The following is a 25,629-nucleotide window of genomic DNA, read 5'->3' as shown; positions in this document are numbered from 1 at the left end:
ACCAACAACAGGAAAAGACAGGTGTATGTGATGTGGGGACTTCCTAATGAGAAAAACAGACTGGTCTGTCACCAGAGATGATTTGGAGAACAGAATGGTGTGTAGTCTGCTGGGAGTTAAGATTACAGGATGTGGAACAGAGGCTGAAGAGGACCCTAATGGGAACAGGAAAGAATCCACTGATTGTCTTTCAAGTGGGAACAAATGATACTGCTAGATTTTCGGCGGAATGCATCAAGAAAGAATATGCCTGGGTGGAGAAGATGCTCAAAGAAATGGAGGCTCAGGTGATTTTCCATGAGATTCTACCAGTCCCAGAGGAGAGCAGCAAAGGCAAAACAAGACTACGATGATCAACAGATGGCTCAATGGTGCTAATAAGGAGGGTTTGGGGTGTTCGACTACTGGGAGGCATTCACAGACAGAGGACTGTTCTCATGGGATGTACTCCTCCTTATAGTGGGGGACAGTCTTCTGGGATGGAAGCTGGCATGACTGATTAAAAGAACTTTAAACTAGGAATTTGGGGGAGATGGTTTGGAGATGCTCAAATAATTTTCACGCCTGATTCTGGTATTGAGTAGGAAAAAAATCAAGTAAAAGAGGATACAGCAATGGAGAGAGGAACAATGGAGGATAGGAAAATAGTGCCAGTACCAATGACAGTAACAGGTAGGCAATGCTGGCAGTAAAATGACTGTACCTAATCAGGCGAGGAATCTAAGTGAAGCCAAGCAGAAACTACTAAAATGTCTGTACACCAATACAAGGAGACTGGATTACAAAATAGAGAACTAGAACTATCAGTGCAGGAAGTTAAACCAGATATTATAGGGATAATGGAAACATGGTAGATTAGTAGTCATGACTGGAATACGCAAAAAGAAAAGGAGTACTTGTGGCACCTTAGAGACTAACCAATTTATTTGAGCATGAGCTTTCGTGAGCTACAGCTCACTTCATCGGATGCATGCCGTGGAAACTGCAGCAGACTTTATATATACACAGAGAATATGAAAAAATACCTCCTCCCACCCCACTGTCCAGCTGGTAATAGCTTATCTAAAGTGATCATCAGGTGGGCCATTTCCAGCACAAATCCAGGTTTTCTCACCCTCCACCCCCCCACACAAATTCACTCTCCTGCTGGTGATAGCCCATCCAAAGTGACAACTCTTTACACAATGTGCATGATAATCAAGTTGAGCCATTTCCTGCACAAATCCAGGTTCTCTCACCCCCCTCCCAAAAAACCACACACACAAACTCACTATCCTGCTGGTAATAGCTCATCCAAAGTGACCATTCTCCCTACAATGTCCATAATTAAGGTGGGCCATTTCCAGCACAAATCCAGGTTTTCTCACATCCCCCTCACCCCCATACACACACAAACTCACTCTCCTGCTGGTAATAGCTCATCCAAACTGACCACTCTCCAAGTTTAAATCCAAGTTAAACCAGAACATCTGGGGGGGGGGGGGTAGGAAAAAACAAGAGGAAATAGGCTACTGGAATACAGGTATTGAAAGGTATGTGCTGTTCAAAAGAAGACAGAAATAAAGGTAGAGGTGGTGGAGTAGCCTTGTTTATTGATGACAAGGTAGATTTTAAAGAAATTAAAAGTGATGGAATGAATAAAATGGATTCTGTTTGAGTCAAAATCACTTTAGGGAAGAAATGTAACAGAAGCTCTACTGATATAGTGTTTGGGGTCTGTAGCAGACCCTCAGGATCCAATTTGGAATGGACAGAGACTGCTTTAATATTTTTAAATGAAAGAAATACTACTGGGAACTATGTGATTATCTGAGACTTCAATTTCTCAGCTACAGATGGAGGAAAGGGGCTACTAATAAAAGTAGGGCCCAGATATTCTTGAATATGATAGATGACAGATTTCTTCACCAAATAGCGACCCAACAAGAGGTTTAGATTTAGTACTGGTAAGTAGCAAGGACCTCACAGAAGAACTGATTGTAGAGGACAACCTTGGTGCAAGTGATCATGAGTTAATTCAGTTTAAACTAAACTAAATGGAAGGATAAACAAAAAATATAGATCTGCAACTAGGGTCCTTGATTTTAAAATGGCAAACCTTAAAAAATTACAGGAATTAGTTAGGGAATTACACTGGGCTGAAGAACTAGAGGATCCGAAGTTGGAGGAGGCCTGGAATTAATTTAAGTCAAATTTTCAGAAACTATCTGAAGCCTGCATCCCAAGCAAGAGGAAAAAATTCATAGACAAAGGTTGCAGACCAAAATGGATGAACAAATATCTCAAAAAGGTACCCTAAGTGGGTTACAACTGAGAATACCAGATTCAGGACAAACTGCTGAGAAATAAGGCAGACCCACCCGAAAACTGGTGGTTATTTTTCCATAAGATATACCAAACCAGCAACAAAAGTAAACTTCTGTCTCATCACATTGGCTAACAAGAAGTCAGAAATGCAGTCTCCTTTGGTATCTCAGACCTTGTTCCAAGACCCAGACACTAGATGTAATAATGAATGATTATTTAAAACCAATTTAATCAAACAAAAGGTTCTTCTGATCCCAAAGGACCAGCCACATATTCAGGTCAACATATAACTTAGATCTTACCCAATAGTCACGCTGTTGCCATTGCCAATCCTTTAGTATATAATATCTAAAGGTTTATTTATAAGAGAAAAGAAAGATGTGAGTTAAAATTGGTTAAAGGAATCAAATACATACAAAAATTGCAAAGTTATTGGATCAGACTTGAAACAGTAATGGAATAAACTGTTGTGATGGAATAAACTACATAATGTCTCTGGTTGCTTCCAAAAGACTGGAAGGTCCTTAGTCCCTTTGGTTAGAATGCTCCCATTAGTATAAGTCCAAGTCCAGAGATCAGAGCAGGAAAGAGGCAAAATGGAGATGTTTCCAGGGCCTTTTATAGCTTCTGCCATGTGGAGGGAAACTCATTGTTCCAAGCAAAGCCCTTAGCACAGTTTGTGGAAAAGTACAGGTACACGATGGAGTCCTGTGTCACATGAGCTTGTCACATGCCTTTGCATGCTTTGATGAATCATCGCAGGAGCCATTGCCCATATTCTGGCTGGAACATCTACAGGAAAATTCATCAGATGCGGATAAGCTTCTTCCATGGCCCATTGTGTTCACTGATGGGCTATCAACTTGAATACTCCATTCAAAATGTGTTGGCTAGACTGGATGTAAATTACCACAGGAGCAAACACATTTTAAATACAGGTACATAGTCAATATTCATAACTTCAGATACAAAAATGATACATGCATATAAACAGGATAATCATATTCAGCAACCCGTAACTTTTTCATTGACACATGACATACTTTGTACATGGTTTGTTGCAATTATATAACAGTGGTAGCAATAATAATCTACATAGTCATATTTTAGATTGCAGACCAAAATGGATGAATAAGTATCTCAAACAGATTATTACGAAAAAGTAGAAAGCCTATAAGGACTGGAAGAAGGGGTGGATCAGCAAGGAAGTCTACCTCTTGAAGGTCAGAAAGTGTAGAGGAAAAGTGAGAACTGCCAAAAGCCAAGCAGAGTTGGGTCTTCCAATGGAAACTAAAACCAATAGTAAAAGATTCTTTAGCCACATAAATAAAAAGAAAACAAGGAAAGAAAAAGTGGGACACCTAACCACTTAGGACAGTTGGAGGAGGGTGGAGATTAAAGATAAGGGTAGCTAATGGGAAGGAAGACATGTAAATAGAAAATATCACATCCAAGGTGGAAGCCTGTAACGGGGCGCACTCACCTCTTGTGAGTGCCCCGCTCTTGACAGAGTGCATATGCCTTGCACTCTCTCTCTCTTTGTGGTGTGCCTTTAGTGACTCAGCCCTCCAGCCGAGTCACACACACTCTGTGTGATGAAAGCAAAGCAAAACTTCTTCCAGAGTACAAGTCCAACATGGCTCTCTGTCAGTGCCCCTGTAATGTCTCCCACAAGTTGTCCCTGCTCCGGGACAGAGCAGTGCCCCAAGGCTCGCTTTCCAGCCACAAGTCTCCAGATGGGCCCCTGCAGTTCAGTTCCCCCCTCTGGGGTGCCTCAATATCCAGGCCACTTCCCCCAGTGGCTAATGGGGTTTGCGGGGGGACCCAGGCCTGCCCACTACTCCGGGTCCCAGCCCAGGGACCCTGTAGATAGCAGCCATCTGCTGTGTCCCTTTAACTGTCACATGGCTTCTCTAATTCCCTGGGCCACTTCCGCGCAGCGTCTTCACTCTTACTTCAGGGCCTTGTCCTAATGGAGTCCCAGCAACCAGCTCAGGGCTCCTTCTTGCTGTCCCGGGCTCCTGGCAGCACTGCCCTGTACGGGGTTCAGCCAGCCACACCTCATCCACACTCCTTCAGCCCTAGCAAGGAACTGCTGTCAGTCTAGCCCTGCCGCTCTTCTCATACTAGCTTGCAAGTCCTTGATTGATTGTTTCCCACACAGCTGATCTAGGCAGCTTGGAGGACCTCTCTACTGCCCTTTTCTGGGGCGTGGTGTGGCAGGGCCACAAGGCTTCCAGGAGGGGGCCTCCGGGCCTAGTCCATCCCATCACAAAGCCAGACTCAGGTATCTTCATGGGACTAAATGGGGGGAGTGGGGTGGAAAGCAGATAATTTCCATCCAAGAATATTAACGGAACTGGCACATGAAATTCCAAAACTAAGAGCAAGAACTTTTAATGAATTCGTAAACTCAGGGGTCATTGCAAACATAGTACCTCTATTTAAGAAAGGGGAAAAAATGATTCAAGAAACTACAGGTCTGTTAGTTTGACCTCAATTGTATGCAAGATCATTTGGAAGAGAGGATATAAAGAGTAACGGATATAAAGGTAAATGGTAATTCGGATAAAATACAACATGGTTTTACAAATGGTAGATTGTACCAGACCAATCTGATCTCTTTCTTTGAAAAGATAACCAATTTAGTAGACAGAGGAAATGCAGTAGATCTTATCTACCTGGATTTCAGGATAGCATTTGATACAGTTCCACATGGAAAATTATTAGTTAAACCGAAGAAGATGGGGTTTAACACACGAATTGAAAGGTGGGTAAGGAATGGTCATGCTGAAAGTGAACGGTCAGGCTGGAGGGAGGTTACTATTGGAGTTCCTTAGGGATTGGTATAGGACCAATCTTATTTAACATTTTCGTTAACGACCTTGGCCCCAAAGTGGGCTGATAAAATTTGAAGATGACAAAAGTTGCCAATATGGAGGAGGACTGGAGAATCATACAAGATTTGGATGACCTTGAAAATGGGAGTTATAGAAATTGGATGAAATTTAATAGTACCAACTGCAAGGTCATGAATTTAGGGACTTACAACAAGAATTTTTGCTGTAAGCTGGGGACGCATTAGTTTGAAGTGACAGTGGAGGAGAAAGACCCCGCTGTATTGGTCAAGCACAGTATGACTATGAGCCACCAATGTGATATGGTTGTGAAAAAGGCTAATACAATCCTTGGATGCATCAGGTGGGGTATTTCCAGTAGAGATAGGGAAGTGTTGATTACCATTATACAAGGCACTAGTGAGACCTCATCTGGAATACTGTGTGCAGTTTGGGTCTCCCATGTTTAAGAAAGAGGAATTCAAACTGGAACAGGTGCAGAGAAGTGCTACCAGGATGATCCGAGGAATGAAAAACCTTCTTTATGAGAGGAGACTTAAGGAGCTTGGTTTGTTTAGCCTAACAAAATGAAGGTTGAGGGGAGATATGATTGCTTTCTATAAATATCTCAGAGGGATAAATACCAGAGAAGGAGAAGAGTTATTTAAGTTAAGTGCCAATGGTGGCACAAGAAGAAATGGATATAAACTGGCAATCAACAAGTTTGGGCTTGAAATTAGATGAGGGTTTCTAACCATCAGAGCACTGAAGTTCTGGAACAACCTTGCAAGGGGAGCAGTGGGGGCAAAAAACCTAACTGGCTTCAAGACTGAGCTCAATAAGATAAGGAGGGTTTGATGTCATGAGATTGCCTACAAAGGCATATGTCCCATCTGTGACTGCTATATGCAAATATTACCAACAGTCAGAGATGGGACACTAGATGGGGAGGGCTCTGAGTTACTACAGATAATTCTTTCCTAGGCATCTGGCTGGTGGGTCTTGCCCACAAGCTTAGGATCTAATTGATCACCATATTTGGGGTCAGGAAAGAATTTTCTCCATGGTCATATTGGCAGAGACCCTGGGGGATTTTCACCTTCCTCTGTAATGTGGGGCATGGATCACTTGCTTGTTTGAACTAGAGTAAATGGTGGATTCTCTGTAACTTGAAGTCTTTAATTCAAGATTTGAGGACTTTGGCAACTCAGCCAGAGGTAATGGTACTATTACAGGAATTGGGGGTGAGGTTATGTGGCATACGATGAGCAGGAGGTCAGACTAGATGATCATGATGGTCCCTCCTGGCCTTAAAGTCTATGAGTCTAATCCTTCCTAAAGATCACCCATCTAAGAAGCATAGAATCTCAGGGTTGGAAGGGACCTTAGGAGGTCATCTAGTCCAACCCTCTGCTCAAAGCAAGACCAATCCCCAATTTTTGCCCCAGCTCCCTAAATGGTCCCCTCAAGGATTGAACTCACAACCCTGGGTTTAGCAGGCCAATGCTCAAACCACTGAGCTATCCCTCCCCCAGCAAACTGTGCCTGAGTTCCATGGGGACAGATTGCATTAAAGAATATTTGACCACCTTCAAAAGGATAAAGAAGAGAGAATTCCCCAAACTAACTGGTCAAGCTTTATACATGTTTAATAATATGGATGTAAGTGATGTTATGTTGTATAAACTGCTTAAGGGCCTGTGTTAAAAAGGTCTCAAATTACTCCAGAGGCATATCACCTAAAGGTTAAAAACATCAAAAGAGTTGATATGATATGTCACTGGGATTATGTTAATAAAATGGGGGATTTATTTGAGAAAATGGAAAAAAGTAAAGGAGCAGAAAATTATGACCAATTATTCCGCTCTGATGAAATGAGGGCAGCAGTGTGGGAAAAGTCCCCAGCAGCTGTAGAAGGGACAGCTGACTTATACATGTAAGTGAGACCATTCCTAGACTGCAGGTCCCAAAGGATCGGGCACAAACCTGGCATAAAAGGGGGTGCCCAGTGTGTTCATGGGAAAAGGAGAGAAGGAACAGAACTAAGCACACACCACTCCAGTACTGATCCCCTCCTGATAACTCAATTATCAGACCCCAGCCCAAGGGGTGGTCCAAGAAAGTGTTTCTTACATGAGTCCCTTGAACATATAAACAAACAATTCCCTAGGTATGGGGAGTCCAAATACAATGCCCAATCCACCCATGTTAATGGAGCTGCCCTTAATTTGGAGATTTCAGTGGTGGCAGAGGGGGTTTTAGTTAATTTTGTCCTGCCTGTCCTCCTGGAGGTGGACATAAAGTTTATTAAAGAAGTCAAGCTAAATGGTAATTTGGAGAAACACTAATGCCCAGATCTGTTTAGTCGGGAGGAAGGTAATTAAGGAGATTGTTATGTTCCATGGGGACGAGGTAAAACTCCTTGTCATGGGGCATTTTAGAAGCAGAGTGCCTTTAGTCTGCATTGAATTAGAGTGAGAAGGTTTAAGGGATACTTTGAATGTGGGGGTTCCAAAGAATTTACCAGATGGTATATTAGTGGGAAATGACATAATAACACTCCTCAAAACTGTTAATATTGTGACTAATGGCAAGAGGGAATATGTTCCTAAGTTCCCATAGGTAAACCCTGAGGAGGGAGAGGCAGCTAAGTGGGGAGAGGAATCAACTGCACCCTTATCAGGAGAAAGTAGCAATATATCTCCAAGGGAGGGGGGATGAGGCATTGCCCATCCCCACGTTGCCTGAAACAGCTCCCAGTGCAAGCAAAAGCCAAATGGAATTTGCTATGGAATGAAGTGCAGACAAGTCACTGGAGAGCATAAGGGAGGCCATCCTCAGTAATGCCCCTAATAGAGAGAACAGGGGGATGTTTTTTATTAAAAGGATTTACAGGGAAGCCCTGGTTGGGAAAAATAGAGCCCTACAAAAAATTGATCATACCCACAAAGCTGTGTGCAGAGATAATGCTAGTAGCCCACAACTGCCCTTTTGCTGGTCACTTGGGAACAGAGAGGACACATGAGAGGCTTAAGAAAATCTTCTGTTGGCCCCATATTCAAAATAAAGTAAAGGAATACTGCAAGACTTGCGACTTATGTCAAAAGCAGAAAAGGCCTGTAGGTCTCAGCAAGGCTCCCCAAGCAATTTTCAGGGTTGCCATGGATATCATAGAGCCCTTACCCAGGCTAACTCAGAGAGGAAAAAGATTTATATTAGTGGAGTTGGATTTTGAAACCAAGTATCCCGAGGCAAGTATGAGGGACATGGGAATAGTTGAAGAATCAAATAGTCCCTGGGCTTCTCCAGTTATGGCGCCCAAAGGGATGGGACAATAAGGCTTTGTGTTGATTGCATAAATCTTAATTCAGTCATGGTTCCGGATATATAACCTAATCCCAAAATTTATGATATGCAAAACCAAAGATATTAAAAAAACAAAGTAAAGTTCCTGAGCACCCCGGATTTTACTAAGGAGTATTGGTAAATCTCCCTCAACAATGAAGCACAGAAAAAGTCTGTCTTTATTTCTGGTTCAGGACTTTTTGAGTTCAAAATGTTGCTATTTGGGTTAAGTAATGCAGGAGGCACATTTCAGAGGCTCATTAACCAGAACTTTGCTGGGTCACAGGATATTGCCAGTCCCCACATAGATGCTATCTTTAGTAATTCCTGGTCAGATCACAAAAATCACTTGGGAATTATGCTGAAGAAACTCAAATATGCAGGTCTCACTGTAAAAGTGTCAAAGTATAAGATATGGGAGGCCAAAGTCCCTGATCTAGGCCATTGAGTAGGAGGGGACCAGATTTTCCCTGATTCCTTAAAAGTGGAATCCATTGTTAATTGTACCCCAAGCCAAAAAACAAATTTAGTCTTATTTAGGCTTGGCAAATTACTACAGCAGCTTTGTGGAAGGCTTCAGCAACATGGTATCTGCAGTTACAGACCTCTGCAGAAAGACGCAGCCTGACAAAATGGTCTGGACTGCAGTCTGTCAGGAAGGCTTTGATAAAGTGAAAAGAAGTGCTAAAGTGAGAAGAAGAGCTCTGTGCAGCTCGAAAGCTTGTCTCTCTCACCAACAGAAGTTGGTCCAATAAAAGATATTACCTTTCCCAACTTGTCTCTTTGAAAAGAAATCTGTCAGAAATAAAAATTTGGATGGGCTAGAACCGTTCTAAGATATTTGAGCTCTGTACAGATGCATCCAATTAGGCCTGCGGCCTGTACTGATCAAGAGTCTAGAGTGCATATTATGATTTTATTTTTTATGTAACCATTTGGTTCCAATACTTCTGTTTGCTACAACTTGAATCTCTATGCTTGTTAAATAAAGTTATACTTGATTTCACTGTAAATGAAACAAAGTGCTGTGAATTAAGTGAAGCAGTGATCTGAGGTGAAACTGGTAAGATGGGGTGTAATGTTTCTTTGGTAGCAGTAGATCGGTGGATACCTCACATGTCCAGTGGACCAGGGGTTGGACACTCTAGGGAGATGCTTGAAGGACTCAAGGGTTGGAGTGTGCCTATCCCTAACCTGCAGAGTGACAACAGGGCCAGAGAGGCCTAGAGGGGAGTGTTTGTGTTGCCCATGGCCAGGGGAGTTGGGGAGCTAACCCACGGCAAGCACAGACAAGGCTTCCTCACACTAATGCAGCTGGTAGTTGTGATAGTGCCCCCCATAAGGTTTTATGGAAATATGCTTATGAATATATATATTTTGTGACAGGGTCACTGGCTCCAGGAGAGTGATATTTTTTAAAGCAACAAAGATATTTTTTTATTTGCATAACACACTTACAAAACAAAACAGCATGTGTAATGTGTAACACAGCAACCAATCACAATTGTTTTCTCATTAGCTTCAGGGGAGGGAAGTGTTCAAGCTTGCCTGGGCCCAGAGCAGGGGGCTTCCTCGACTCTCGTGGTCTTCCACCCTTCCGAGTTACCTGGTGGTCCAGAGCGAGGGGGCTTCATCGACTCTCAAGGTCTGCCACCCCCTCGAGTTACCTGGCACCATGCCTGAGTGTCACCAACAATTCCCTCCTCTGAAAGCACCCAACAAAAGGGGCAGGCTGTGGGGTGGAAAACCCGGGGGGGGGGGATGTGCACCCATGTGTGAAAGGACCCCTCTAAGGTGGTGGTGTCCGCACCAGCAATGGCTGGGGCTGGGGTCCCTTACTTTCTCCCCTAATCAAAGGGTCAAAACAAAGGGAGCCGGACGGGGACACTGAGCAGAGGGCCTTGGACAGCGCCCACCGCTCCTCAAAAGCATCAAGGGAGTCAGTGGACGCCGCCCAGAGGAACTCCACCCAGATACGTGAACGAACCGAGGATCGGAAAACGGCCCCACAGTCACAGGAAACTCCATCGGCCAACCTCCTCTCTCTGGTTTTATAGATGGCCTTTTTAGCCAGGGCCAGAAGGAGGTTAACTAGGATATCCCATGACTTTGTGAGGCCACGGATGGGGAGTGCATAAATAAAAAGGCAAGGAGAAAAATGCAACCAAAAACATAATAAAAGATTTGTGAGGAGCCGGAACAGGGGATGCAGCCTGGCGCACTCCAAATATACATGCTCCAGGGTTTCCCTCACACCACAAAAGGGACAAGTATCTGGGATGGGGTTGAACCGCGCCAAGTACGTGCCTGTGCTCACAGCTCTGTGAAGGAGCCGCCAACTGATGTCCCCAACGGGCCTCGGAACCAAGGTGGAATATAGGCTGGCCCACCGGGGCTGCTCACCCTCCAAAGGTGGCAGAAGGTCTCGCCACTTTGTCTCGGGGCGGGACACTAGGATGAGGGCGTGAAGGGTGTGGAGCACGAGTGTGTATAGATCATAGAATATCAGGGTTGGAAGGGACCCCAGAAGGTCATCTAGTCCAACCCCCTGCTCGAAGCAGGACCAATTCCCAGTTAAATCATCCCAGCCAGGGCTTTGTCAAGCCTGACCTTAAAAACCTCTAAGGAAGGAGATTCTACCACCTCCCTAGGTAACGCATTCCAGTGTTTCACCACCCTCTTAGTGAAAAAGTTTTTCCTAATATCCAATCTAAACCTCCCCCACTGCAACTTGAGACCATTACTCCTCGTTCTGTCATCTGCTACCATTGAGAACAGTCTAGAGCCATCCTCTTTGGAACCCCCTTTCAGGTAGTTGAAAGCAGCTATCAAATCCCCCCTCATTCTTCTCTTCTGCAGGCTAAACAATCCCAGCTCCCTCAGCCTCTCCTCATAAGTCATGTGTTCCAGACCCCTAATCATTTTTGTTGCCCTTCGCTGGACTCTCTCCAATTTATCCACATCCTTCTTGTAGTGTGGGGCCCAAAACTGGACACAGTACTCCAGATGAGGCCTCACCAATGTCGAATAGAGGGGAACGATCACGTCCCTCGATCTGCTCGCTATGCCCCTACTTATATGTTACAGATGTTTCCTTGGCACAGTTTGGAAGCAGTTCATGCAGCCGGCTCACTGTAAAAGGGTGAGGGGGTCAACTGGGTCTACGGGGCAGGGGTCCAATTAAAAGGTCCGGCAGGCCTGGGGTAGAGGGTGGGCAGGGCGTGCCCTCGAGCAGGACCCGATCGAGGTAAGCTCTAGCAGCGGGCGGCAAAGCGGCCTTCACCTCCTGAAGTACGCACCGGGGCGTACAAGATCTGGAGAGCCCCATGCATCGAGTGAGCGTCAGGGGATCCAGCCAGTCTCCCCGGTCTTAGTCCAGGAGGTCTCCGACTCTCGTGACTTCTGCCAGGATCAAGCTTTGGTGCATCGAGTAGGACTCTGCCACCTGCACACGGAGCTGGGGGTTGTGTAGCAGGGGCTCTGCGAGGACATCTGCCCCCTCGGTGGCCACCACGGACCTGGTTGTTAAAAACAGTTTCCAAGTCCGGAGGAGGTCCAAGTAGAAGACCGGCAGCCCGGAGAGGTCTTGCGGAAGACCTCCTGGACAGAGATAAAAGAGCTGCCGGTCATATCGGAGCCCTCAGATGCAGCACTCGATGGCATGCGCCAGTATGCTCCACGCCGAACTGCCTGCACCATAAAGAAGCCTCTGTGAGGCCTGGAGGCAGAAGACACGGACCTGAGTGTGCAGACACTTCAGGCCCTGTCCTCCTTCCTTCGGGGGTAGATGAAGAACCCCTACAGGGGCCCAGTGCATTCCTGACCAAAAGAACCCCAGAATCGATGTCTGGAGGTTGGTCAGGAAACCCGGGGCCAGGACCAGGGTGTTGGGCCGGTACCAGAGCATGGACAGGACTAGTTGATTAAGCACCAGCGCTCTCCCTCAGAGGGAGAGACATCGGAGTAGTCCCATCCATTTCCGGAGCCGCTCTATCACCCCGCCCTCTAAATTTTCCCAGTTCTCCGGCGGAGAGGGATGCGTGGCAGAAAGGTAAACGCCGAGGTAGAGCAGCGGACAGTCTGAACCGCGGACCCGCGCTCCACCAGACGGTCTGAAGCACGGGTGGGAGGGAGCTCGCCTGCCGCCAGTCTCCTACCGCCAAGCCAGAGCTCTTGACCTAGTTGACCCGGGCGGAGGAGGCTGCCCAATAGATGGCCTGGCAAGCCTCCACCCACGCCAAGTCACCCGGGTCCTGGACCACGAGGAGCACGTCATCAGCGTACGCCGACAGGACCAGCCACAGCTCCGGCTCCCATAGCACCAAACCTGTCAACTTCCTGCGGAGGAGACAGAGGAAGGGCTCAATAGCCAGAGCGTACAGCTGGCCAGAGAGGGGGCACCCCTGCCGCACTCCTCACCCGAAGCTGACCGGTTCGGTCAGGGTCCAGTTGAGCTTAACCAGACACTCTGCAGAAGCGTACAGCACCCGGAGAAAACCCACAAACTGAGGTCTGAAGCCAAACGCCCACAGAGTGCTCAAGAGGTACCCGTGGTTCACCCTATCGAAAGTCTTCTCCTGATCTAGGGACAGGAGGGCGAACAGCAGACCATCTCTACGCCCAAGTTCCAAAAGGTCCCGAACCAGAAATAGGTTATCAAAAATACTGCGGTCCGGGACGGTGTAGGTCTGGTCTGGGTTGATCATGTCCGCCAGCACAGACCCTAGCCGCAGCGAGATTGCTTTCGCTACTGTTTTGTAGTCCGTGCTGAGAAGCGAGACGGGACGCCAATTTCATAAACTGCGGAGGTCCCCCTTCTTTGGCAGTAAGGTGACCACAGCTTGCCTGCACGAAAGAGGGAGGACCCCGCTCTGCAGAGACTCGGCCCAGAGGGTGACTACGTCTGGGCCGAGGACATCCCAAAACATGCGGTAGAACTCCATGGTCAGCCCGTCCATGCCTGGAGACTTATTAGTGGGCATACGACGGAGGGCTTCCGAGAACTCGGCCACAGTGAGAAGCAACTCTAGCTGGTCTCGGTCGCTCACGCTGACCGTAGGGAGCTCCTCCCAGAGCACTCTGCAAGCGCCAGGGTCGGTCGGATCCGGGGAGAAAAGACTTGCGTAGAAGGCTCAGGCCCTCCCGCACATCTCCACCTGTTCCGTGAGGGGGGTGCCGTCTTCTGCCAGGAGGCAGGTGATGTGTTTCTTGGCCCCCCTCATTTTCTCCAGGACATAGAAGCGGGAGCCACGATCCATCTCCCGAAGAAAGCGGATGCGGGATCAAACAGAGGTGCCCCAGGCCCGATAGTCCGCGAGGGCCCGGAGCTCCTCCCGCTTCTCCCGGCACGCTCCACAGAGGAGCGGGTCCTCGGGGCTGATGGCCAGACGCCTCTCCAGCTCTAAAACCTCCCGTTCCAACTGCTCTATCACCGCATTTCTCTGTCGGCTGGTACCCTGGGCGTAGTCACGGCAGAAAATTCTGGTGTGCACCTTCCCCAGGTCCCACCATCGCCGCGCCGAGGGAAAGCACGCGGCTGCCCTCGCCAGGCCAGCCAGAATTCCTGGAAGGACGTCACAAAGCCCTCATCCTCCAACAGGCTGTTGTTAAAATGCCAGTAGGCCGGCCCCGGCCTCTCCGCACAGAGGGAGGCTGTCACGGTGGCTAGATTATGGTCAGAAAATGGGGCCAGCCGAATGCTGGAAGAGTGGGCTCTTGAGAGATGGAAGCGTGATAAATAAATGCAGTCCAACCGGGAGTGGCTCGACCGACGGGCTTCCACCCGGACAAAGGTGAACGTGGAAGTGTCATCCGGGTGGTGGTCGTGCCAGATGTCCACTAGGGAGTGATGTTCAACTATCTCCCGGAGGGTGTCCGCGGCTGCCGGGCTCTGCTCGGTCCCCGAGCGGTCCTGTTCCTCGAGGGTGGTATTAAAGTCCCCTCCCAGGACCAGGCACTCGTGAGAATCTAAGATGCCGAGGAAGGCAGACGCCCACTGGTAGAATTGCAGCCGCTCCGGGCCTGATGTCGGGGTAGAGACGTTAACGAGGTTAACCACGAGCCCCTCCATACGGACTGGAGATGCAGCAGGCAATCTGGCACGGTCTCAGCAACCCCTAGCACCTCGGGCCGTAGGTCGGGGGAGAACAGGGTTGCCACTCCTGCCTGTCGAACCATGGCATGGCTAAAGTAGACCCTGTCCCCCCACTCCAGTCGTCAACTGTCTTCGGCGGTCGGGTCCGTATGGGTCTGCTGCAGGAAAACCACAGAGTACCCTCCCTCCCGAAGGAAGGAGAGCACCTGGGACCTGCGGAGAGCCATCCTACAACCCCGGGTGTTCAATGTTGCGATGGTGAGAGGTGTCACGGGGAGGGTCGGGGGGGTCCTCACTGGCAGGGACGCTCGCATCTCCCAGCGGGCCGTGCAGCAGTCCGTGACCCATCTTGTAGGCGAGTAATTGTTCACGGAAGACGCGGACCTACCAGTAGGCCACGGCATCTTGCTTCCCCGTCCCTTTACCTTACCCCATGAGGGCCCTTGTGGCCCAGAGGATTTGAGAAAAGTCCCCCCATCGCTGGAGAGCAAGTTGTACCTTGTTGCGCGAGCCATGGACATCCTCTAAAAACTTCCGCAGCTCTCCTTGCAGCTCGTGGGGGTGGGGTTACGGTTTCCCGGTTGTTCCCCGGCGGAGCCCTTGGTGCAGCCCTGTGGTCTACTAAAACGGACAAGCAGGGTGCGGACCCCCGACGGGGTGTCTGATGGGCTGGAGCTTCTAGGCCCGCCTCAAGCTCTGGGGCGATAGGGGGCGGTGGAGGGAAAATAGCAGCTCCTTATGGGTCAGGGCAGGAGAACACAAAGGCCACTCCCTGGGGGTCATCAGTTGGGAAAGGGAAGGAGACAGCCCCAGAGGTGGCAATGACATTGCAGGAGGTAAATTGGATAGGGGCAGGGACAGAGGCAGAGGCGAGGTTCTGGGTTTCGGGAGGCAAGCAGCTGGATGGTGGCACCTCCCGATCAGGCTCAAGGTTAAGGGGGTGGGGAGGGAGCTCTCAGTGACACTGGGTGCGCGCTCTGTAGTGGATTTAGCAGCCACAGCATCAGGAGGTGGATTATCTTCTGTAGGGCCCCCTCCCGAGAAGGAAGTCGATTGCTCCGCACCAACGCGGGGTGCCCCATGCGACTTGTGTCCTGGCCGCGTGGCGCCGGCTGTCACCTGAGCAGGCTTGGTGGTCATCAGCGGGGTGCCATCAGCGGCTGGGTTGGTGGAGGAGTCCAGGGGCTCCTCGGAGGTGGGAGCGGAAGCAGCAGTTAAGTGGAGGTAGCATGGGGAAAAGAGGGGTGGAGTGAGGTCGCCCAGATCGAGATTTGCTGGCAAAAGGTCGTCCTCTCCCTGGGCGACCAGGGTCAGATCTAAGGCCTCGATCTCCTCGAACATGGAGAAGAGGACACTTTCCGCCGCCCCGGGGTACTCACCGCCAGCCCCCGCCACGACGGTTGCCTCGGGGTTCACGGGGGCTTCAGGTAGTGTCAGGACAGAAAGGGCTTCCTCGAGGGTCTCGGAGGGGAGGGTCTCCCGTGGAGGGGAGACACTACCCTCCGGTGCTGCCACGTCTTTCCCGGCTGGCATCGGTGGATGGGACGCACTCGTGGGCAAAGCGGAAGGTTCGGCATTCGTGCCCCCCTTCCTGGTCTTCCGGGGGGCCTCGGCCTTGGGTAGATGAGGCAGAGCTCGAGCCTTCCGCTTGCCTCACTTCCCCTGGACTAGGGCCCAGCCCTCCATGGCATCATCTGGGGGCTGGTTAGCAGGGGTCGTGTCAGGGGGTAAAGGCGATGGCTCAGGGACTTGGGGTGGAATGGTGGGGCAGCATAGGGGAGGGAGGATTCTCCCTGGGGCAGGCTCTCTCCCATGCCTGATGGTATCTCCGCCACAGCCTCATCCATAGGCCCCGCTAGATTGTCAGCAGCGAGGGCGGGGCTCTCCCGCTCGTCTGGGTGTTGTAGGGGAGGTGCCCCTTGGGCCTGAGCGGGAGTAGCGGTGGTCCGAAGAAGGGGGGGGCGGGTTCGGGTACTGAGCGGCTAGGGGCATCAGCAATGACGGGGCCGATGTCCTGCCGGGTCTCGGGGATCCCAGGTGCCCCTTCTTGCCGGGCTAAGGGGCAGTCCCTCCGAACATACCCCGACGCCCAGCAGAGGTAGCACCGGGCCTCCACCGTGGAAAAGTACACCCAGTAATGGGCCCCCTGGTGGGGAACTAGGAAGGACCCTTCAAGCACCACTCCGTCACACGCCACTGACAGCAGTAAAAGTTGCACTTGCCAGCGGAAGGAAAAGATGTGACGGAGGGCGGGGTCCTTGCAGCCCAACGGGAGAGGGCTGATGACAGAAACAGGTTTCCCCAGAGTGGAAAGGGCAGGTAGCAGGGCAGCATTGGGGAGAAAACAAGGGACAGAGGTCATGACCAGGCAGACGCCCAGGTCCTCCAGCGGCTCTAGGGGGACAAACACCGTCACACCGCCAGGCTCCTCTCCACCACTTTCTGGGCGGCAGCCTCTAATGCTAAGAAGAAGACGACCTTCCCGTCCATTTTGGAGGTCGCCACAATGGCCGAGTGCCCCACCACCCTCACCAACGCCCGCACGTAGGTCTCCGTGTGGGGCGAGGCGGGCACCAGGAGGCATCGGACACCGTGCTTCCTTGTCATGGTGAGAAAGGGGGCCCAGCCGCTATTGATGGTGGCGGAGGCGGTGGGCGGGAGAGATGATGAGGCAGCTGGCGGGGGGGCTGCCGCCGCCCAGGTGTACGTCCTGGGGGCTGAGGGAGGGACACCCGCAGAGCTGGTGGAGGAGGCAGCGGGGAAGGACGCCGTGGTCAGTGGTGGGCCCACAGCAGTGGGGGTGGCCCCTGCCATGGAGGGCCCGGTGGTTTTAGCGAGGCCCTTCCCCTTCTTCTTGCCCTGGCTTTTCTCGCCGGCTGGGGGGGCTTCCCTAGAGTCTGGGTAGGCGATGGGCATGGCAGCGGCGGAGGTCACCCCAGTGCCCTCCATTGCCGATGCCCCAGCGGGGGCGGTGGCAGATGGTTAACAGGAGTTGGGGTCAGGTAGAAAGGGACAACCTGTGGGTTGGACAGTTCAGGGGGGGGTGGGGGGGTACATGAACCACCGTATGCTTGTCCAGAGAGTCCTCTTTGGTTGGCTGGTGCTTCTGGCCCATGCGGTGGAATCAGGGTGAGCAGCTGAGTCCAGAGGCAGATGTTAGACAGCCAGCAAAGTTGGTGGCGTGCAGGGGGTGAAGATCGTAGTGTGGGGTTGGGAAGACACAGATGGATCAGGGGGCAGCTCCGTGCCACACCCCCTGTGTCCCTACAAACACAGTTAAGACACAGTCAAAGCCTCCCCACACTCGAGAGCACAGTTCGAAAGTTACTCAGACTTAGGCCCCCTCCATGGCGATTTGTAGATTCCTCGGGCGGTGTTCCTCCGGTAGACGGCTTTTTCCTCCTCTGTTCCGGGCTTTCTTTTTTGCAGCTACAACATTCCAGGGATGCCGGAGCAGATGATAAAAGTCCTCTCAGCCAAATATGGGTCCACAAACAAATGACAAGTGACTGGGTCTAGGGGCTGGGTCCTTCCACTCCCACCCTCTGGGAAGCAGGCCGGCAGGCCCCCCTTCTCTCGGGGGGGTGTTTCAGCTGGAGCGGCAGCAGCGTCTGCGGGGGGCGGGGGGCTAACAGCCAGCCGGCAGCCGGCCAGCACTCTAGCAACAGCAGAGAAGAAAAAAAAAACAACAAAAAGAAAAGAAAGGGGGCAGAGCGTCTGGCCCAGTCGGGGGAGAAGCAGAAAGCAGGGGCAAAAAGCAAGGAAAGTCCAGGCCAGAGGGCAGCAGCAGGAGAGCAGGCTAAGTAGGTCCCTTTTCCCTGGGTAAGGTAATAGGGAAGATTTTTTGAAACAATCTGGAACTTTCTGGAAACAATTAAGGCAGACAGGCTGATTAGAACACCCGCAGCCAATCCAGAAGCTGCCATAATCTATTAAAACAGGCAAGCTAATCAGGGCACCTGGGTTTAAAAAGGAGCTCACTTCAGTTTGTGGTGTGCATGCGAGGAGCTGGGAGCAAGAGGCGCAAAAAGCTGAGAGAGAGAAGGCATACTACTGGAAGACTGAGAAGTTCAAGCTTTATCAGTCATCAGGAGGAAGATCTTGTGGTGAGAATAAAGAAGATGTTGGGAGGAGGCCATGGGAAATAGCTCAGGGAGTTGTAGCTGTCACGCAGCTGTTACAGGAGCCACTGTAGACAGCTGCAATCCACAGGGCCCTGGGCGGGAACCCGGAGTAGAGGGCAGGCCCGGGTTCCCCCATCCCTCCATCCCCCCCCCCAACTCCCTACTTGATACCGGAGGAGGTGACCTGGACTGTGGGTTCCAGAAAACAGCCAAACTGTGGGCTGCTGTCAATCTCCGAGGCAAGCAAATCCTCCAATAAGCGCAAGACCCACCAAGGTAGAGGAGGAACTTTGTCACAATATATATATATATATATATGACATAACTGGAATATGTTTTAGGCTACATGTGCCATGTAACATCTATGTAAAGGTTATGATCTACTGAATCTATTAATGCTATTTGTATTCGAAGTTATGAATATTGCCTGTGTACTGCTTGATTTTTAAGGCCTTTGTAAAGCATTTGGTCAGCTGCTTGAGAAAGAAAGGTGTGAATTAAATGCCCAATCAAGAAGCACTTAAGGGACAATGGATCTTGGGAGGCTCCAATCCACATAAGAAGTCTACATGAGGACGTTCAAGCTAGCATGTGAGCCATGGCTGCTACCTCTAAGTTCTGAGTCATGCATGGACATGTGACTTGCCCATGTGTCTCCAAAACTCCATCTTGTAGCTGGACTTTGCATAGGAGAGAGGAGGGGGTCTCCATCCCGAAGAGAAAGTCTATTTAAGCCTGTGAGAGACCCCTCCATTTTGTCTTCAGCTGGCTAAAGAGAGAGCCTCTCCACCCCCAAGGATACCGGAAAGAAACTGGAACAAAGGACAGTAACTGCAGGGAGTGTGAGTGATTGCTGGACCCAGACTCGAAGGAGACTAGTCTGTAAAAGGAAGCTTATTGGAATTCCTCTAGGGATGAGGTTTTATGTGTATTGAGTTTTCTTAGACATAGACTTGCATGTTCTATTTTATTTTGCTTGGTAATTGAGTTTGTTCTGTCTGTTACTACTTGGAACCACTTAAATCCTACTTTCTGTATTTAATAAAATCACTTTTTACTTATTAATTAACCCAGAATATGTATTAATAGCTGGGGTGGCAAACAGCTCTGCATATCTCTCTATCAGTGTTATAGAGGGTGAACAATGTATGAGTTTACCCTGTATAAGCTTTATACAGGCTAAAATGGATTTATTTGGGGTTTGGTTACCATTGGGAGTTGGGCATCTGAGTGTCAAAGACAGGAACATTTCTTAAGTTGCTTTCAGTTAAGTCTGCAGCTTTGGGGCACATGGTTCAGACCCTGGGTCTGTGTTGGAGCTGACTGTCGTGTCTGGCTCAGCAAGACAGGGTGCTGGAGTCCCAAGCTGGCAGGGAAAGCAGGGGCAGAAGTAGTCTTGGCACATTAGATGGCAGCCCCAAGGGGATTTCTCTGATCCAACCCATCACAGTAGTAAGGTGCCTTATAGCCCAAACAGCCACTAGTTCAGGGGTGGGCAAACTTTTTGCCCTGAGGGCCACATCAGGGAATAGAAATTGTATGGCGGGCCATGAATGCTCACAAAATTGGGGTTGGGGTGAGGGCTCTGTTTGGGGATGCAGGCTCTGGAGTGAGGCTGGGAATGAGGAGTTTGGTGTGTAGGAAGGTGCTCTGGGCTAGGACCGCGTGGTTCAGAGGGTGAGGGGGATCAGGGGTGCGGGAAGGGGTGCAGGTTCCAGATGGGGGTGTGGGCTCTGTGGTGGGGATGGAGATGAGAGATTTGGAGTGCAGGAGAATGCTCTGGGCTGGGATCAAGGGGTTTGGAGAGAAGGAGGGGGATCACAGCTGGGGCAGGGAGAGGCTCAGGGGTGCAGGTTCCGAACAGTGCTTACCTCAAGAAGCTCCCAGAAGCAGTGGCATGTCCCTTCTCCGGCTCCTATGCATGGAGCAGCCCCCAACCCTCGGAGAGGGGCCATGCGGCTGCTTCTGGGAGCCACGTGGTGTAGCCCTCAACCCAGCACCCCAGCTAGAGTGCCAGAGCAGGGCCGAGCCAGGTGGTGCAGCCCCCGACTCTGCACCCCGGCTGGAGCACCAAAGTGGGGCAAGCTCCATACCCTGCTCCCCAGCGGAAGCTTGTGGACTGGATCTGGCCTGTGGGCTGTAGTTTTCCCACCCCTGCACTAGGCCTTGCTGCCTCTCATACTATTGAGCTGCTCTACCATAGGTGAAAGGTCAGATTGCTGCACAATACATCTATGATAGCTAATACATTTTTATATAACTGTTAAAAGAAATCTGGTGAAAATGATGAATCCTGGGGTACTGATTCATGTGACTTGAAAAGACCATCCATTTCCTGATTCACCTTCATATTTTCTAGGGAAAAAGCAATATTTTGGAATCTGTCTCTTCAATCAAATGATTTGTGTTTGTGTGTGTTTGTTTCTCTTTCATTTCAGCCACTTTCCTGAACTGACATCTTAGAGATGAAGAACAAAGTTGGGGTGAGAATAAACAGTGACTTGAAGAAACACAGCTACTGAACTTCTATTGTGAATTGCAGTAAGAGAAACTGATTATATCTGTGCTCTCTAAAAAGAAGTGAGAAGATTTTGTTTAAATTAAAAAAGTTAGAGACCTAAGGCATGGTCTTATTACATTTATTCATAGATTTTAAGGCCAGAAAGGACTGCTGTGATCATCTAGTCTGACCTGCTGTATAGCACCGGCCACAGAACTTCCTCAAAATAATTCCTTGAGCATAGCTTTTAGAAAAACTTCCAATCTTTATTGAAAAATTGTCATGGATTTAAATTAGGGCTGTCAATTAATCTCAGTTAATGCATTCAATTCACTAAAAACAAATTAATGTTTTCTGGTTTTTTAACAAGCATAAATCCCACACCTCTGGAGACAGGACTCGGTGGCTCCCCACCCCCATAGAGCCGCCCCAGGCCAAACTGCCCCACTTCCCAGCCTAATGTCAGCCTGATGTCAAGGTGTTGCCCTCTCCTGGCCTGTATACCCTGTTGCCACTGAGCTGCAGTCAGGGAACAGGGGGAGCCGGCCATCTGCTGCTGCTCACTCAGGAGTGAGTGCTGCCGATAGCAGTTACTGCTGGCTGAAAAAGCACCCAGGCTTCTGAGTGCTCTGCTTAAAGAGACATCTCGTCCCCAACACACAGACATGTTCTCTCACACCAAACCAAAATCTGAAATGGTTCTTCTGGTGATCCAGGAGTGACCAGAGAGCTGCAGAATGGCCATGGGCTTCAGCAAGACGCAGCCCCCATGTGAGAGCCTACCTTGAGCCGCAGGCCGAGTGCCAGGCACTGTGAGTTGCAGCAGCACAGAAGTAAGAGTGGCAATACACTATATACTATGCCACCCTTCTGTGCTGCTGCTGATGGCAGCATTGCCTTCAGAGCTGAATTTGTGTGGGGGCTGAGCCCCAGCACCTCTCTGAATACAAATTAAGCGCTGGGGCCGGGGGGCAATGAGGCCAGAGGTGATGGAGGGTTGGGGAGCCAGTGGGGCCCAGAGGCAATGGACTGCTGGGGATCCCATGGGAGCAGGGCACTGAGGGAGGGGTGCCTATAGGGGCCAGGGACTGCACTACAGTATTTGTATGAGGTGAATTGAAAAATACTATTTCTTTTGTTTGTTTTTTATAGTGCAAATATTTGTAATAAATAATATAAAGTGAGCACTGTACACTTGGTATTCTGCGTTGTAATTGAAATCAATGTGTTTGAAAATGTAGACAACACCAAAAATATTTAAATATATGCTATTCTATTCTTAACAGTGCAATTAAAATTGTGACTAATCAAGACTTTTTAAATCTTGTAATTAATCATGATTTTTTTAATCATTTGACAGCCCTAATTTAAATCTATTATTTAGATTTAAATATAAAATAAATATTTTATTTAAAAATAAAAGATTTGGAATGCATTTTTTGGGTGCCTCTGCACTATCCCTTTCTATCTTGCCGAGTTGCCCACCTATTTTAATCTAAAAAAAAAAAAAAAAGCCTACCTACGTAGGGCTAGATTCTGTCACACATGTCCACATGTGAAAAGTTACACCAATTTAAGTTAACTGGACACTCTTATTTTGATTTCAAAGTGTCTTTGTTCAGTTTAGTTTAAATGTATGACAAATTGATTTCAAGTAAACAAAACAAAGTAGGGCTGTCAAGCAATTACAAAAAATTAATCACAATTAAATTAATCGCACTGTTAATAATACAATACAATTTAAATATTTTTGGATGTTTTCTACATTTTCAAATATATTTATTTCAATTAGAACACAGAATACAAAGTGTACAATCATATTTATTTTTTATTACAACCTAATACAAGTACTATAGTGCAATCTCATTATAATGAAAGTTGAAATTATAAATGTAGAATTATGTACAAAATATAACTGCATTCAAAAATAAAACAAATGTAAAACTTTAGAACCTACAAGTCCACTCAGTTCTACTTCAGCCAATCGCTCAGACAAACAATTTTGGTTACAATTTGTAGGAGATAATGCTGCCCACATCTTGTTTACAATGTCACCTGAAAGTAAGAACAGGCATTCGCATGCCACTGTTGTAGCCGGCATCACAAGATATTTACTTGCCAGATATGCTAAAGATTCATAGGTCCCTTCATGCTTCAGTCACCATTCCAGAAGACGTGTCCATGCTGATGATGGGTTCTGATCGATAATGATCCAAAGCAGAGCGGACCAATGCATGTTCATTTTCATCATGTGAGTCAGATGCCACCAGCAGAAGATTGATTTTCTTTTTTGGTGGTTCAGGTTCCGTAGTTTCCACATTGGAGTGTTGCTCTTTTAAGACATCTGAAAGCATTCTTCACACCTTGTCCTTCTCAGATGTTGGAAGGCACTTCAGATTCTTAAGCCTTGGGTCGAGTGCTGTGTCTATCCTTAGAAATCTCACATTGGTACCTTCTTTGTGTTTTGTCAAATCTGCAGTGAAAGTCTTATGTTCAAACATGTGCTGGGTCATAATCTGAGACTGCTATGACATGAAATACATGTCAGAATGTGGGTAAAACAGAACAGGAGACATACAGTTCTCCCCCAACGAGTTCAGTCACAAATGTAATTAATGCATTATTTTTTAAACAAGCATCATCAGCATGGAAGCATGTCCTCTGCAATGATGGCCAAAGCATGAAGGGGCATATGAATGTTTAGCATACCTGGCACGTAAATATCTTGAAACACCAGCTACAAAAGTGCCATGCGAACACCTGTTCTCAATTTCAGGTGACACTGTAAATAAACAGTCAACAGTATCCCTCATAAATGTAAACAAACTTGTTTGTCTTAGCAATTGGCCAAACAAGAAGTAGGACTGAGTGGACTTCTAGGCTCTAAAGTTTTACATTGTTTTGTTTTTGAGTGCAGTTATGTAACAACAAAAATCTACATTTGTAAGGTACACTTTCACAATAAAGAGATTACACTACAGTACTTGCATGAGGTACAATTAAAAATAGTATTTCTTTTATCATTTTTACAGTGCAAATGTTTGTAATAAATATAAAGTGAGTACTGTACACTTTTTATTTTGTTTTGTAATAGAAATCAATATATTTGAAAATTTAGAAAAACATCCAAAAATATTTAATAAAATTCAATTGGTATACTATGGTTTAACAGTGCGATTAATTTTTTTAATCGCAGTTAATTTTTTAGAGTTAATCACATGAATTAACTGTGATTACGTTACAGCCCTACAAAAAAGCCATTCTGATAACAATGTCAATTCAAGACTTTGTTCCAGTTTAATTAAATTGGTGTAAATTCACACCTTAGGTTACAACAGTGCAATTTTCTCTTGTAGACAAGGCCTTATTCACATTCAGTAGTGCTTCAATCTGTAAATAGTCTCATTGAAGAAAATGAGACTGAAGTACTTCTCAATATAACGATGGTCAAAATCTTTTACGTTTATGAGATGTCAGATTACTTCTTTCTCTGACTAGGTTTTCCTTCTCCATCCAGATGGCCTAATAATAGCAGTATAAAATTATGGGCAGTATAAAATTTCAGCTGGCCTTTTCCTAGGTTCCTGCCACACTTTGTTTAATTTCTTTATAATATAAAAGCTAGGTATATTTTATTTTTTAAAAAAATCTGGTTATATTAGTCCTGAAATCGTGAACAAAATTATGCCTTACATTTGACCACTTTATTTTTTATTGTGATGTATAAAATACTTCTATAGAAACCTCCAAGCTATACATCTCAAAGAGCTTTAAAAACAGTTAGGAACATATTTATTTTATTGATTTTTTTTTTTTTAGACATTGAAAATACATCAGTTCCAAGTTTAGGTGTTCTGACAAGCTATTAAAAACACAATTCATAACAAAAAGAGAAACAGTGGGAGGATATGTACCCCATTTCTTTCTATCTGTAACAGGGAAGCCAGGCTGGCAGTCCTGCAAAGTATTATGCACCTTGTGTGGACACCCATGCATTTAGCAGCCCTATCCCTGCCTGCTTGCATATAAGATAAAATATCAAATGCATATGAAAGTGAGACTTTCCCATACTAAATACCCTCTGGCAAAGAAAGGTGCCAGACAGGGACACAGAAGATCATAGGTATTAGCCTCACCTCTTCTACTGACTGCTAATAATATTTCTATGCAGTTCACATCGCTTGCTACTGTCCAGGGCCTCATACCTCTCCTATATAGTAGATGAGTACAATTCTCTGTATTTTACAAACATGATAACTAAGAGATTGTACAAAGTCACCTCAGGCAGAATTGAGAATAGAATCCAGATTTGTAATTTTACAGCCAGATCACATTTCTGAATGAATGTGCCAAATCTGTGTGCTTGCTTATTCTGTCTATAAGCATTGCTCTAACCAGTAAGCCACACCCTGTTCACAGAGC

The 25,629-nt window shown here is 47.8% G+C and overlaps 1 long non-coding RNA gene across 1 annotated transcript in view; it reads left to right on the top strand.

Annotated features, from left to right (window-relative positions):
* LOC311516058 overlaps window positions 1-25,629 on the top strand; it is a 100,380-nt gene that overhangs the window by 5,151 nt on the left and 69,600 nt on the right. Inside the window, exon 2 of the long non-coding RNA XR_014710309.1 lies at window positions 21,146-21,248. This is a non-coding gene — a long non-coding RNA (uncharacterized lncRNA). The remainder of the gene's footprint in view (window positions 1-21,145; window positions 21,249-25,629) is intronic.

This window comes from Lepidochelys olivacea (assembly GCF_965140295.1).
Source record: "Lepidochelys olivacea isolate rLepOli2 genome assembly, chromosome: 2".
In the NCBI taxonomy this organism is placed as follows: domain Eukaryota; kingdom Metazoa; phylum Chordata; order Testudines; family Cheloniidae; genus Lepidochelys; species Lepidochelys olivacea.
Note: the sequence above shows the minus strand (reverse complement) of the source record. Positions and strands in the feature narration are given on the sequence as shown.